This window comes from Rattus rattus, chromosome 17 (genome assembly GCF_011064425.1).
Source record: "Rattus rattus isolate New Zealand chromosome 17, Rrattus_CSIRO_v1, whole genome shotgun sequence".
NCBI classification, from domain to species: domain Eukaryota; kingdom Metazoa; phylum Chordata; class Mammalia; order Rodentia; family Muridae; genus Rattus; species Rattus rattus.
This window is the reverse complement of record NC_046170.1, coordinates 6057065-6074033: the sequence shown is the minus strand read 5'-3', so window position 1 is coordinate 6074033 and position 16969 is coordinate 6057065.

The following is a 16969-nucleotide window of genomic DNA, read 5'->3' as shown; positions in this document are numbered from 1 at the left end:
GGTATTTCTTATTTACATTTCAAATGGAATTCCCTTTCCCGGTTTCCAGGTCAACATCACCCTAACCCCTCCCCATTCCATATGGGTGTTCCCCTCCCCATCCTTCCCCCCATTATCCCTCTCCCCTTAAGAATCTCGTTCACTGAGGGTCCGGCCTTCGCAGGACTAAGGGCTTCCCCTTCCATTCAGGCCCTTACTAGGCTATTCATGGCTACTCATGAGTTTGAAGCCCTGGGTCAGTTCATGTATAGTCTTTGGGTAGTGGCTTAGTCCCTGGAAGCCCTGGTTGGTTGGCATTGTTGTTCATATGGGGTCTCAAGCCCCTTCAAGTTCTTTCAGTTGTTTCTCTGGTTCTTTCAACGGGGGTCTCGTTCTCAGTTCAGTGGTTTCCTGCTAGCATTCGCCTATGTATTTGCTGTATTCTGGCTGTGTCTCTCAGGAGAGATCTATATCCGGTTCCTGTCCGCCTGCACATCTTTGCTTCATCCTTCTTATCTAATTGGGTGGCTGTATATGTATATGTATATGTATGTGTATGTGTATGTGTATGTGTATGTGTATGTGTATGTGTATGTGTATGTGTATGTATATGTATATGTATGTATATGTATATGTACATGTGGGGCAGGCTCTGAATGGGTGTTCCTTCTGCCTCTGTTCTAAACTTTGCCTCCGTATACCCTCCTAAGTGTATTTTTGTTCCCCTTTTAAAGAAGGAGTGAAGCATCCACATTTTGGTCACCGTTGAGTTTCTTGTGTTCTGTGCATCTTGGGTAATTCAAGCATTTGGGCTAATATCCACTTATCAATGAGTGCATACCATCTGTGTTTTTCTGTGATTGGGTTACATCACTCAGGATGATATTTTCCAGTTCCATCCATTTGCCTATGAATTTCATAAAGTCATTGTTTTTCATAGCTGAGTAATATTCCATTGTGTAGATGTACCATATTCCTCTGTTGAAGGGCATCTGAGTTCTTTCCAACTTCTGACTATTATTAATAAGGCTGCTATGAACATAGTGGAGCACGTTTCTTTGTTATATGTTGGGGCATCTTTTGGGTATATGCTCAAGAGAGGTATAGCTGGGTCCTCAGGTAGTGCAATGTCTAATTTTCTGATACTTTTCTTATATATCTATTTTGCATTTATTTTCAAATAATTTATTCTCTTACTTAATAGTGAAATGCAGCTAGAGCAAGGAACAGCACCGTCTGGTCACAAGTAATTATGGCACTGTGTCTTGAAAATTGAAAAATTAAAATGAAAGCTAGACTCTTCTAGTAGCTTATGACTCATGTATCGTTGGTGCTATTGTTTCTTTATTTCAAGTTAAAAAAATTTTTAGTCAGCCCCCAGAGAGTGAACATGTCCTAATATCTAGGATATGTATGATTGTGTTTGTTTGAATGATGAAGAGGAAGAGTTTCCAGATGGAAACTGTGTTACTGCTCAGTTTCATTTAAAATCATTCTAGATTACTGATGTGTGTCCAATGTAATCACAAGTATCTATAAGAATGAAACAAGGAGTCAGGAATGCCAGAGAGTCATCATTTGTTTATTCTTTTGCAGTAATTAAAGAGATTTTTGATAAATTTAGGGTAGTCTAAATGAGAGAAAAAACATGAGTGTTAAAATTTTTAGCAAAATTGCCGAACAGTGGGAGAACAATACCTGACGAGACTGTCTCTCGTCAAAGGATCTTTGTTTTTCCTAATTAATGTGCATAGTTTGTTCCCAGTTGTCCACAAAATAAATGTTATGATGAATGACAAAAACACTTCTCTGTGTGTGTTTACATACAAGGCTGAACTTTCATGAGTCCTTAATTTTGGAATAACATGCTTGCCCAATGTACAAATCGCTTTTGTCCGGCTCATTTCGCTCATCAATAAAACATAAATGCTGAAGCCTGTTACATAAGATAACTGAAAATTTAAGTACATATTTAATATAAAATTGTAAAAGCAATTTTTTAGTGTCAATATTGATAGATGACATATTATTTCTCCTCTTTCAGACAAATGTGATAGCCAAAACATAGGTCTAGTATTGAAGTGGATAATGCAAATAGATATTCTATGGAAAAATAATGAAGCATATGAAAGGGGATTTGGGTATATATATTTTTTCTCATTATTTTCCCTTCCCTTTTCTTTCTTCAAAACCTCCCATATCCTCATCCCTGTTCTTTTTCATATTCAAAGCCTGTTTTTCGTTAGTTGCTTTTATTTGCACACATGTAGACACCAGCCAACTGATGAGATGACTCATTGCACAGCACATACAGTAGGTATACCAGAATTCATTTTGGAGATGCAGACATTTCAGGGCTTCTAACCAATATGGTTGGTGCTCCACAGGTATGGCTGGACCTCCCAGTAGCACAGAAGAGACTGCGCATTTGAATAAATTACATTTAATGATTGATAGAATCATATGTGGTTAGTAGCTCCTCTAAGGGCAATGTTTGAGTTACAGGTACCCCAGGTTAAATTTTCTAAATGGAGACTCACTTGTGGCTATTCATTATTCAAATTTTAAACCTTTACCTCTGAGGTTCATTTGCATAAGTCTTACATGCGTCCTGAGACATTTTAAGGAATCAATTTGAGGAATAACTTTAAGGAGTTATTTCAGGTGATTAATTCAGGGTAGTTGATCATCTCTATCCACGAGACATCCTTTGAACTTTGAGTCAGTTCCTGGAGATCTCTTTTATTCACTGTCTTTGCTTTGCATGGGTTTCTTCAGTGCTGTGATCCCATTTACTCCCCATCTGACCTGTGGTTCTGTCTCAACAGTCCAGAAATAAAACTGTACTTTAGATTCAGAACCACTTGTTTAACACATTTTCACGTATTTTTTAAATGTGTGCTGGTTTATAATACTATTATCATTCATCTTTAAAGTTAAACTTTTCAGAGAGTCAAATATCACTGTAAGTAGGATAAGGTATCCAGGTGGCTGATGACAGCATCTAGGCTACATTTAGTAATGTACATGTTTGGTTTCAATCCTTAAACTATTTTCAAAAGCATATGGGAGGGGAGTAAAATTTAAAAACTTTGAGAACACTTTAGGTCCAATATTTTGATTTTCAGATGATCAAATTGATAACTAACCCAGTCAGGGGCAGATTGTTAATCACTACTGTTTTGATTTCTTTGTATGGTATTTGAAGTTATTGGTAAAAATTGTCAAGATCAAAGATTATTGATAACCTCATCAATACATGAAGACTTATAGACAACTCATTTTCTGAAGAAGGTTGTTTTTATGCAATTTTACAAGGCTAAATCTTGTTTCTGCTATATTCTTGATGCAATTGAATCAAACAGTTCATGTATAATTTACATTTTTACCTGAGTTATAAACATTTACCTACTGAAATGAAGCATCCTAAAAATTGTCTTACCTAATAGATAAAATAAAATGATTATCAATAAACTGGGAAGCATGCAGAACATACATTGCCGTGGCTGGATAACATCCTCAGGCAGTAAAAAATTCTTTTTTGTTTTCTTTTACAATATAGTTTGATTTGAATTATCATTCTTGTGGAATTCCAACAATGAGATTGCTATCAAAGATGCATATATTTCACTTGCAAGAACTGAATACAGAAGTTACGGTATTTCTTAGAGTAATCTCTTCATCAGAAAAAATATCTTTCATGCATACCTTCAGCAGACATTATCTCATGTCTGATTGGTCAGAATTTTGCTACATATTGCCTCAGAGCTACAGAAAGAATCCATGTGTTTCCAGATAAATCCATTTGGCCTAAGAAGAAAGAAGCCAGTATTTTCAATCTTCATAGTGGGAGTCAGCTTTGTGTGGAAGGAACGAATATGTCTGTGGTCAGGTAAATAATTTCTTCCTGAAGAGAATATGTACTTGCTACGGGTTGATTAAATTTTTAAAGAAATATAGAGGTGAGTTATAAAGACATACATTTTGGACATGAGTATAGAAAACTTTCTTCCAAGGGGATACCATTGAGGAATTTTTTTTTTTTTTTTTTTTTAGAAAATGGAGAAAATAAAGCACTCGTTGGACAAGAAGAATGAGCATTAGACAGCAGAAAGACTCCTGCACTCAAATAAAATAAGTCTCTACTATTTAACCAGACAAAAACTAGAGGAGGGAGTGTAGAATAAATTCTGTATAGCTCTCAGTCTTATACTGAGCTGCCATTGAATAAGACAAACAGCTGACAAGTGCGATGCAGAAAAACACAGCGTGAATCAAAGGAGGCAGTGTTATTGCTTTCCACGGCAGCGCTCTGACTAGCGTGAGAGTCCTATATCTGGTATTTGTCACTATTTCTTAGATGGGGAATAATTTCTCTTGAAGGACTATTGCACAGAGTCACTTAATGTTACCCAGGTCCTAAGATTTAAGATGTAAAGAAGCATGCTAAAAGTCATGCCTCTGTTCACTGGGAGGTAAAGGGGAGTTTAAAATTCCCATTAAGCTTATGCAATTTCCATCACTGGCAAAGGCTATTTTTCCCTCTCGTTTTTACGTCCTTTTTCAATGCCGTTCTCTATTCTACGGCTGATTCACTGTCTCACCACTTCGGCTGCAACACTTTGTGGGAGGAGCAAGCGAAGAAAGGTGGCAGCCTTGTTCTCTGCTGGAGAGCAAGATTGAAAGATGTTTCTTGCCTGTCCCAGGACAAAGTTTTTTGAGTCAATGGCAGAATGTGAATAATTGACCTATATATTATTATCTGAACAGGAGGCTGTAGGTTTGTAGGCTGGCAACCACAGTAGGATGGGACCATCCGTTTTTGTTTACAGAAAGTGAGGGGAAACAGTGAATCAGGGCAGTTTTGGCTGTAATAGAACAGATTCAAAAGCATTCTTGGTCCCTGTTCCTTGCCCACTGTGAAATTTTAGAAAGTTCCCTAGCCACCCTCGCCTCTCCATTGGTGAGCAGAGGATAAAAGCAGAGCTTACACATTTAGATCGAGGTTGTATTAAATGAGAAAATGCTCACAAGTTATTATGATCAAATTTAAAATACTTACTGGCAATTAGCTTCAAAAATTGAAGCCAATAGATGATATTTCAGGAGCACTTTTTAAGTAAGAAATATGAAATGACCCCAAAGGGTCAACGTCAGCACCTAATAGAGAAATCTGCACACCCATGCTTATTACAATCCTACTCTTAGCCTAGCCATGGGATCACCCTTTGTGTCATTCAGTGAAGGAATAGATACGAAAATATGGCATATATAAAATAAGGTATAATTTTGTCATTGAGAAGAATAAAATTATAAATCATATCACTCATATTAAATTGTATACAACTGGAGGAATACCATCAGAAATTAAATGATATAGATCCAAAACGACAGCTATTATAGCTGTTTCTCTAATTAATGAAAGCTAAAAATGTTACTGGGTAAAATAAAATAAATCAGAAAAGTAGAACTACTAAGGAATAATAAAAGGACTAGCATGAGTGATCTGGGTATTTAAGTGTAAGTAAAAGAGGAAGAAAGATGACCACAAGAACTTCAATGCATAGGAGAACATGCAATCATGAACCCCAGCATTTTGTATAGTGCATAAACACTTACAAACACATATGTGTGTTCAGGCACATGCACGCACACACACATACACACGCATGCACACACACATACACACACATACACACAGTGCACATGCATGTGCACACATGCACACACACATACACACACATGCACACACACACGCACATGCATGTGCACACATGCACACACACACGCGTGCGCACACACACACACACATACGCGTGTGCACACACAAACACACCCTGTTCTAATATTGAAAGTCCTCAAAGCCAGCATAGTTCATCTTTAAAGAATAGGCCTAAGTGCCTCTTTAAATGTTAAGTGAATTTACTCAGTGCTTAAGCAAGATCTCAGCTATTTGGCACGAATGGCTGAGAATATGGGCTATTGCCTCATAACTCCTTGTCTTTCATATTAATCTTGATATTTAGTAATTCTTGGACCTTGAAAACACTGTTTAAATTCTTGGTGACTCAGATTATTGTTCTATAACCTGGAAACAATTATAATAGCATACCTAAGGCTGTCACTGAGGGTTGCATGAGCTTATTTTGAAGAGCACTTAAAATTTGGTACATGAGATAGAGAAAACTTTAAAGTGTAATTTAGCTTTTATTTTTGATAGGAAGAAATAAAACTCTACCAGTTATATGAGAAAAATGGGCTTCATCCCAACAATGCCTATGGCAATCACAAAGGGACATTCTATTTGCAGTTGATGGGACCAGAACAGGATCATGTTCTACATCTGTTAGAGACTGTGCCAAGAATAAAATGTCTCTAAGCAAAATTGAGTTACTTTTTACATTCTGAAGGTGAGCACAGAAAGAGATATTATAAAGAAGGCAAGGAAAAGAATTAATTGTTTCTCAAATTTGGGATATGTAAATGATTCTCTTCTTTCTAAAGTAATTGTTGAAACTTCACAACACTTTCTTTTTATTATTAATATGATTTTAGCACATGGTATACTTTGGGTCTTCCTCTTCTAAAAAAAATAATAGTATTTTATTCAAGGAAATTTAATACCAATAAGTATGTGTTTTTATTCCAATGATCCACAAATACCTCATTTATCTTCAATATAAATGAAAATTTAAAACATTTTTGTAACTACTTTTGATTTTTGTTTATGTTGTTGTTACTTATTTGTTCTTAGTTTTTGGTAACTATCATGTAATTACATCATTAATTCTTCCCTTCATCACTTTCAAATTCATTGTTGTTATTAGACTATATATTCATGTATGATATATATTTCTATGCATATCCATCTCAGTTTGTGTACTGTTATTTGTATGTATATTTTCAGGACTGTCAGTTTCATGTTAGATAACTATGTGTTGTAATCATGTCAGGAGAAGACTGTTTCTCCCACTCTCGGCATTCTTACTTACCTGTAATTCTTAGTGAAGGTTGGAAGCTTCATAGCCAGTCCTCTGACCACTTTAGCATATTTATGGTTGGTGTACTTGTTCAGCTTGGATTGAGGCAGTGATGGTGGTGAGACTTCATGACTGTCACTTTTGACATTACAAGGAGACATACTTCCACAGTAAATCCCTAAACTCCTGTCTATTAAATTTTTTTCTGCTCCCTCTTTTGTAATGTTCCCAAAACCTTAGGTCAAGAAGTCATTGTTTTGTATATGTGTCCAATGGGACTGTACACAATAACTGTGCTCTTTGATGATAAATATGTGTGTGTGATGTGTGTGTATGTGTGTATCCTATTTATGTATGTATGTATATATATATTAATGTCATATATATTAATGGTTTTTATCTGTTGTCAAGATAATTTTTCTTAATGAAAACAAGTACTTTGAATATAATTAAGGATTATGCCCATTCGTAAAAAAAGTGTTTTAGATTCTCCTCTAAAATCTATGACCTTACTATCCCTTGGAATTTTCCTAGGTTTCCACTACCCATCCTTGTTGAGTGGGTCTTAACTGCACCTAAAGAGCTCTTGTTTTCTGCCAAGATATGTGTGCTCCTACTGCACCCTTAGGGCTCTTGGGCATGCTAACCATTGTTGTGCCAAAACTGGGTAACACCATTGGTTATCTCTTTCTTTGGGAAGCTTTCATGCTGCTAGGCATCAGGGAAGAGGCATTCAAAAAAGTTCAAGCTCAGGGACCTTTGGACCCTGGGTCTGAATGGCATGATGTCTTAAGTGAAAGACTTACCTTTCATCTCTGAGGGAAATCAAGGGGAAATAGCCTATGTATCTTGGAAGTCTCTTGAATAACTTTGACAAAAGATGAAGAGAAAGCTCTTCATATTTGGTATAAAGAATTTTTAGGGTGGTCTTTGGATTTTGGATGGAGTATTGTCAGCCCAGTTGAGAAAATATAGTTTGATTATTGTTACTCATCCCCCAAATCCTCGAAGATCCTAATCCCACAGTACCCACTCAATTTCTTTCTTTCTCTTCCCCTATCAATGCTCCTCAAAAACAAATACCAAAACAAACCGTGAAAATCAAAGCAAACAGACGGAAAAGCATAAAAATGAAAGAAAATGTGCAACCACCCCATACACCAAAGTCCAAACACCATTTTGTTTTGGGCAACCACTCCTGTCCCCAGGCCCTACCCTGACATGGTCGATATACACTATGGCACCTGATTGAAGAAAATTATTTTCCTGTCTCCATCAGGAATTTATAGCAAGAAGTCCTTTGCTTTGAGTTGGGAATTTTTTGTCTCCTACCCTTTCTCCAAGATGGGATTTTAAAGCAATTGTATTGAAGATTTGCTTGGAAAAGTTCTGCTGCCTCTTTATTTATGTCTGAGTCCATGTTCTCAATGAGCAGATGCAGCTACGAACATCTTTATTGGCGTGGGAAGATATACAGTGTCCTTACAACCTCTGTCCTTTTACTGACAAAGATACAGATAAGAACTACATTCTTGCAGGATCTCTTTCACACCACTGGAATGTTCGATTTCTACTTTAAAGAAATTTGCATTGAAAACTCAGTCACAGACGCTTACTTTCTAATTTTCAATATCAGAATTCTTAGAAGTGATGACTTCTAATAGTCTTTTTTTGTTTTTTTTTTAATTTTTTATTAGATATATTTCTTTACTTACATTTCAAAGGTTATTCCCTTCCTGTTCGTGAAGCCCCCATTCCTCCTCCCCTCCCCCCATACGGGTATTCCCCATACATCCCCCTTATTGCTCCTCCAGTATTCCCTGCACTGGGGTGTCAACCTTAGCAGGATCAAGGGCCTCGCCTTCCCTGGTGCCCCAACAAGGCTATTCTCTGCTACATATGCAGTTGGAGCCCTGGGTCAGTCCATGTATAGTCTTTCAGCAGTGGTTTAGTCCCTGGAAGCTCTGATTGGTTGGCATTGTTGTTCTTATGGGGTTGCAAGCTCCTTCAATTCTTTCAATACTTCCTCTAATTTCCCCCAACGGGGTCCTATTCTCAGTTCAGTGGTTGGCTACTAGCATTGACCTCTGTATTGGACATGCTCTGGATGTGTCTCTCAGGAGAGATCTATATCCAGTCCCTTTCAGGATGCATTTTCTAGCTTCATCAATCTTATCTACCTGAGACCCAGCTATACCTCTCTTGGGCATATACCCAAAAGATGCTCTACCATACAACAAAGACACGTGCTCCACTATGTTCATCGCAGCCTTATTTATAATAGCCAGAAGCTGGAAAGAACCCAGATGCCCTTCAACAGAGGAATGGATACAGAAAATGTGGTACATCTACACAATGGAATATTACTCAGCTATCAAAAACAATGACTTTATGAAATTCGTAGGCAAATGGTTGGAACTGGAAAATATTATCCTGTGTGAGGTAACCCAATCACAGAAAAACACACATGGTATGCACTCATTGATAAGTGGCTATTAGCCCAAATGCTTGAATTGCCCTAGATGCACAGAACACATGAAACTCAAGACGGATGATCAAAATGTGAATGCTTTACTCCTTCTTTAAAAGGGGAACAAGAATACCCTTGGCAGGGAATAGGGAGACAAAGATTAAAACAGAGGCAGAAGGAACACCCATTTAGAGCCTGCCCCACATGTGGCCCATACATATACAGCCACCCAATTAGACAAGATGGATGAAGCAAAGAAGTTAGGGCTGACAGGAACTGGATGTAGATCTCTCTTGAGAGACACAGCCAGAATACAGCAAATACAGAGGCGAATGCCAGCAGCAAACCACTGAACTGAGAACGGGACCCCCCTTGAAGGAATCAGAGAAAGGACTGGAAGAGCTTGAAGGTGCTCGAGACCCCATATGAACAACAATGCCAACCAACCGGAGCTTCTGGGGACTAAGCCACTACCCAAAGACTATACATGGACTGACCTTGGACTCCAATCTCATAGGTAGCAATGAATAGCCTAGTAAGAGCACCAGTGGAAGGGGAAGCCCTTGGTCCTGCTAAGAATGAAACCCCAGTGAACGTGTTTGTTGGTGGGAGGGCGGTAATGGGGGGAGGATGGGGAGGGGAACACCCATATTGAAGGGGAGGGGAAGGGGTTAGGGGGATGTTGCCCCCGAAACCTGGAAAGGGAATGACAATCGAAATGTAAATAAGAAATACTCAAGTTAATAAAGAAAAAAAAAGAAGGAATCACAAGAAAGAGTAGAGTAGACAGGATAATTTTTTTTAAGGCACATGAGTGACATAGCTATTATTTGAAGCCCAAAAGACTGAACTCAACAGGAAATTATAAGATCATTTTATTTGAATTTCATTACTTAGCAGCTAGAATAAATCTGGCCTTATGCCTCAACATATGAGGGAGCATCCTCAGAATAGACAGTAATTAAAATTCTTCTGGAACAACAGGTTAGGCGAAGGGACTCACCTAGAATTCTAAATCTGCTTGTGTTGTTATGCATGCATTAAGTTGTAGAAAAATATAATAAGCAGAAGAATCATTCAAAAATTAGTGGTTTCTAACCAGTTATATGTGGGACTCTCTCCTAGATACTAACAAAAAGCCTCCCAACTTACAAATTACAGATGTAAACATTATAATAAAAAATCAAGTAGTGGAATCCCAACTAACCATGAAATCAAAGGCTGAAATCTTAAACACAGTTGCATTTTGCACAAATAAAATTTCAATGTATTATGAACCCTATAGCATAAAGCTCATTTCCTTTTAAATGTTATTCTTGAAATCCACAGCAGCCTGGCATCATGCAGGCATGCATAAAGCCTCCATTAACTACTGTGCCCAAAGTTTCATAGCTGTGGCATAACAAGCTTTGGAATTTATGGAACAATTACAGAATTATAGAACAATCAGAGCTTTCTGTAACTGCCACCACGAAAACATCATCTCCACAGGTAGGACTTCAGGAAATTCTAGTGTTCTTATTGCAAATGCTTTCCAAAGTGTTTTTGTTGGTATTGTTTCTGGCTTTTTAAAACATGGGAATTTGTGTTTTTGCTTGCTTGGTTGGTTGTTTTGTGTATTTGAGCAAACTTTATTCTTTTTTTCTGTATGTTCTTCTCCTACATAGCTTGTAAACCTAAATATCAACTTGTCTTTGACGTGCTTAAATATGCCAGTTGCTTCAGAAAAATTATGTCATTCAATTTTCCTAATAATCATTATTTGCTAGCTGGAAAAATCTAGACCTAGATTAATGAACGAGTTGCTAAAAGTATTCAATAAACAGTAGAATAAAAAGTCAAGTGGTGCTTTGTTGACTAGTAAGCTTCCGTTTTTTCATATAATTCTCATAGTGTCTCTACATTTAGAGTCTCCTTTTCTTACATACTTCCTCTTGTCTTAGGGCCATATGGATGATAAAAAACAGTGCAGTTCATTTAGACATTTGGGTGGTCTAGTTTACAATGACCATTGTAAAAGAAGAAGTAATTTCATTCACTCTCCCTTACCCATTGTATACTAAAATAAACTTTCAAATTTTAATTTTCAGAAAATAAAATAAGATATTTGAGAATCAAGAAGAATTGTTCCCTTTGAATTACAAATCTTTTTTTTTCCATTGATAAACACAGGGATTTCCTCATTTTTTTTTTTTTCTCTTTTCATTGCCACTCTTCTGTATCTGCATCATTGTTTTCTTCATCCCCACCACAACCTGCCCAATAATTCTTTTTCCTACCTTCCTTGTCATTGTTTACTTAATGAGAGATATTTAAAAAAATGCCAGATGATGTCTGTCTCATATTACTTCCTAGCTGTAGTTCTTACCTGCACTGACTAAGCTTATGGGACATTTTAAGATTAAATTTCTCTTCATCAATAAAGTTTAGTGGGTTTTCTCAAAAATCCTCCCATGAGTTGCCAACTTAATGTGCTGGTAACATCATTTTCTGACATACAAGATAATTCTGTCCCAAAAATCTGCATATTTAAAGGATGCTATTCCTTCCCTTAATGTCTTAATCTTTTATCTACCACTATCAAGACGTTAAGTCTTGACATGAAGTTTTGCTTCTCTAGGTGTCAGCTTTCAGTTACCCATCTGGCTTTTGCAATGGGAATCAGTAGCAAATGTGATTTTGACCTTTTGGGGGGGCTGAGTAAAAACAAGAAGTAATGATGCTAATATCTCACATATCTATAGAGATCTGAATATTATAGCTTCCATCATTTTCTTAGAAACAAATGGCAAATAAAATAACTGAAATACCCTCATCATATACAAGAAGAATGAGTGAGTGAACCATAGAATGCAGATTTTGCATTTGTTGATATGAAAATGGGTTTTATTGTTAAAAAGACAGCCTTACTTTTTCATCATCACCAGTGCTCAGCAATTCAGATATCACTGAGAATAACATACTTAACTTTAAGCTTATAAAAGGAGACCCTAAAAGTGTCAGTGTAGAAGATATTGAAGATATTTTCCTCTAGGTATTCTAGAGACTTAAACATTGGTTTGATTTCTAGAGTGATAAGAAATGATATGTGTCAATCCAGAATTGTTCTCTGAGGTAGTTATACAAAATCAATGTACAGTCTTGAAAAAAGACTACGTAAGACTGTTTAATTACTACAGAACATTGCCAAATGAAGACAGATAACCAATTCAACAACTGCTCACAGTACTAGGGATAACTTAGAAGACACTTTGCCATGCTTGTTGTAGAACTACGAACCAATAGTAATTAGATAAAGGCATCAGTTATTTCTTTTCATTCATGAGGGTTTAAGTTGGATTGAATGTTTGCTGATCGTGTGAATTAATTTCTTTTCTATCTATAAAGTACTCCAAATAATATTTCTAGATGTAATTAAAAAACAAAAACAAGCAAAAACAAACAAACAAACAAACAAACAAACAAACAAAAAACTAAGATACTGAAAGGAAGGCAGAGATTTCAAACTGCAAGATGAAAAGGACACAGTAAAGTCCAGTACTTAACATCTAAGATTAAAATAGTATTTTCAATGTTCCTTTTCAAAGGTTTAGAACATAAAAAATAGATTGTCATACACATTGTTAGGGTTTTTTATGATTAATCTTATTAATAGAAGACAATGACAGATTGCCTGAGAAATCAATGATTTTAGTTAAAATTGGAAAAGAAAAAAAAATCTGAGTACTTAAATCACAAGATGACACATTTGCTCAATAATTATTAAATCAATTCTAATCAATTATGTAGACATACCACATGTTTCTATAAGATTGTTGAATAAATAGTTATGCATATTTATCACCGATATACCTGTCTATTATCTTTGTATTTATGTATCAGTCTATGCATCTGTTTATGTATCTAAATAACTATCTATTTATCATCTATCAGCTATCTATCATCTCTCTATTTTCTTGTGCTTCCACTTTTTTAACTTTTTTCTCATGGAGTGCTATTATCCGATTGATTATAAGTTTTAGATGAGCTTTCATGAAACCGTATAAGCATGTGTATTCTTTGAAGCACAGAGAAAAGAATGAGATAACCGCTTTCTGTGTCCAGGATGCTATTCTTGTTCAGGTATCAGAATTACTAAAATGTAGCTATTTCCCAGATTTGTTTTTCAAACATTCATTGTTTCCTAATGTGGCCTGGCTTCTGATGGCTGAAATGATTTTTCACCTTTAAAAGAATATTAATTAAGTTTATATGGTATCTAGTCATCGTATTTAACCATTTCAAAGATTTCAGGTCAGATTACTTATAAGTATCTACTACATTATACAGCAAGTCACTTTCACCCATATAATGTGTAGATCATTATAACCATAGAATTTTAATTAAATTTTGCAAACAACTTCTGTAGAACAAAACATTGTGTATATTCTTATGTTACATAGGAGAATATTCAATAAGTGCAAAGTATTGGAGAGATAAGGAATTTAAAGCCCCAAACTGAACATGATAAAAGCCATATCCAGCGAACACGCACAGCCAATATCAAATTAAATAGAAAGATACATAAAGAAGTAAAACTTAAATATGGGATAAGACAAGGATGCCTATTCTCATTATAACTATTCAATATAGTACTAGAAGTTCTAGCTAAAGAAATAAGACAACAAAAGGAGATCAAGGGGATACAAATTGGCAAAGAAGAAGTCAAGGTATTACTATTGCTTTTTAGTGAGTATATACCATGCATATCCTTTTAGTCTGAGTTATGGCATTCAGGATGGTATGTTCTAGTTCCATCCATTTGCCTGCAAAACTCAGGATGTCCTCATTCTTAATAGCTGAGTAGTATTGCGTTGTGTAAGTGAACCCTATCTTCACTATCCATTATATCGTTGTGAGATATCTGGGTTGAATCCAGCTTCTAGCAATCACAAATAAGGCCACTATGAACAAAATGAAACACATACCTCTGTGGCATAGTGGGGCATCTTTTGGTGATATGCCCAAGACTGCTATCACTGGGTCTTCAAGTAGATCTATTTCCAACTTTCTGAGCCATCTCCAGATTGATTTCCAGAATTGTTGTACATTTGCAATCTCACCAGCAATGGAGGAGTGTTCCTCTTTATCCACTCTCTAGCCAGCATGTGCTGTAACCCAGAGTTTTTGGTTTTAACCATTTTGATTGGTGTAACATAGAAACCCAGGGTTGTTTTGGTTTGCCTTTCCTGATCCCTAAGGACTTTGAAAATTTCTTTAAGTGCTTCTCCACCATTTGAAATGTCTCTGTTGTGAATTCTCTGTTTAGTTCTCCACACTTTTGATTGGGATGTTTGAGGTTTGGGTGGTTAGATTCTGGTGTTTTTACATATTTCAAATATTAGCCTTCTAACAGTTGTGGGGTTAGTGCAGATTTTTTTACCAATCTGTAGGTTGCCTATTGGTCCTATTGACTATGGCTTCTTTACAGAAGTTTTTCAGTTTCATGAGGTCCCATTTATCAATTCTTGATCTTAGAGCCTGAGACATTGAGACATTGGAATTCTATTCAGGAAATTTCCCCCTCTGCCAATGAGGTCGAGGCTCTTTCCCACTTTTCCTTTTATTAGATTCAGTGTATTTTTTTTTGTCCTTGATCCACTTGGACCTGAGCTTTGAGCAAGGTGATAAATATGGGTCTATTTTCATTTTTATATGCACAGACTACCACTTAGACTAGCACCATTTATTAAAGATGCTTTCTTTTTTCTATTGTATATTTTTTGCTTTGTCAAAGATCAGTGAGCATAAGTATGTGGTTTTATTTCTGGGTCTTCAATCCCATTCCATTCAACAACCTTTCTGTCTGTCTCTATACCAATACCATGCAGTTTTTAATCACTATTGCTATGTAGTATAACTTGAGGTCAGGGATGGTGAACTCCAGAAGTTCTTTTATTGTTAAGAATTGTTTTTGTTATTCTGTGTTTTATGCTTTTCTAGATGAACTTGAGAATTGTTCTTTCCTTGTCTTTGAAGAGTTGTGCTGGAATTTTGATGGGGATTGAGATCAATCTGGAGATTGCCTTTTGTAGGATGACCATTGGTATTAGCTCTTCTTTGAAGGTCTGACCGAATTCTGCACTAAAGTTAACTGCTCCTGGGTTTTTTTTTGTTTGTTTGTTTGTTTGTTTGTTTTTGTTCTTTTTTTGGTTGGTTGGTTTTTAATGACTTCTTTTATTTCTTTATGAGATATAGGCCTGTTTAGATAGTTTGCTGCACTTGATTTAACTTTGGTACATGTCTAGAAAATCATTCCATCTTAGTGGGTTTTTCCTTTGATGACTATGAAGTGTCATTCACCATCTCTTTTGATTACTTTTGGTTGATTGTCTATTTTGTTGGTTATTAGAATGGCAACTCCAGCTTGTTTCTTGGGACCAGTTGCTTGGAAAAATTTTTTCAACCCTTTACTCTGAGGTAGCATCTGTGTTTGAGGGTGAGGTGTGTTTCTTATATCCAAAATGTTGTTGGATCCTGTTTATGTGTCCAGTCGGATATCCTCTGTCGTTTTATTGGGGAATGGAGTTCACTTCTGTTGAGAGATATTAAACACCAGTGATCGTTAGTTTATGTTATTTTTGTTGTTGGAGGTAGTATTATGTGTGTTTGAGTCTCTTCTTTGGGTTTCTTTTGAGATGTTTAAATTTTCTTGTTTCTACGGTGGAGATACCTTCCTTATGATGGGTTTCGTGACGTATGTTCAGAATCTTCTGGCTTTTTGTGTCTCCCTTAAGAAATCTGGCGTAATTCTGGTAGGACTGCTTTAATATTTAACTTGATCTTTCCCCCTTAGAGCCTTTAATATTCATGTGTTTTGTATATTTCGTGTTTTGATTATTATGTGGCAGGAAGACTTTCTTTTCTGGTCCAACCTACTTGGTGTTCTGTAGGCTTCTTGTATGTTTATGGCCATCTTTTTCTTTAGGTTAGGAAAGTTTTCTTTTATGATTTTGATGAAGATGATATTTGGCCCTTCAAACAAGAAATCTTCACTCTCTTCTATTCCTATTATTCTTAGGTTTGGTCTTTTCATTGTGTCCCAAATTTCCCAGATGTTTGGGTTAGAAACTTTTTAACCTTTCTATTTATTTGACATATCTTTTATTGGTATCATGTATGCCTGACATTTTCTCTTCCATCTATTGTATTCTGTTGGTGAAGCTTGCATATGTAATTCCTAACCTCTTTCTTAAGTTTTCTATCTCCAGGGTTGTTTACATTTGTGGTTTCTTTATTGGTTCTATTCCCAATTTTAGGTCTTGGAGCTTTTTTTTTTTTTTCAATTCATTAACCTGTTACGTTGTATTTTCTTCTACTTTAAAGGGATTTATTTGTTTCTTCTTCTTCTTCTTCTTTTTTTTTTTTTTGGTTCTTTTTTTCGGAGTTGGGGACCCAACACAGGGCCTTGTGCTTCCTAGGCAAGCGCTCTACCACTGAGCTAAATCCCCAACCCCTTTGTTTCTTCTTTTATGGCTTTTACCTGGTTGTGTTGTCCTGC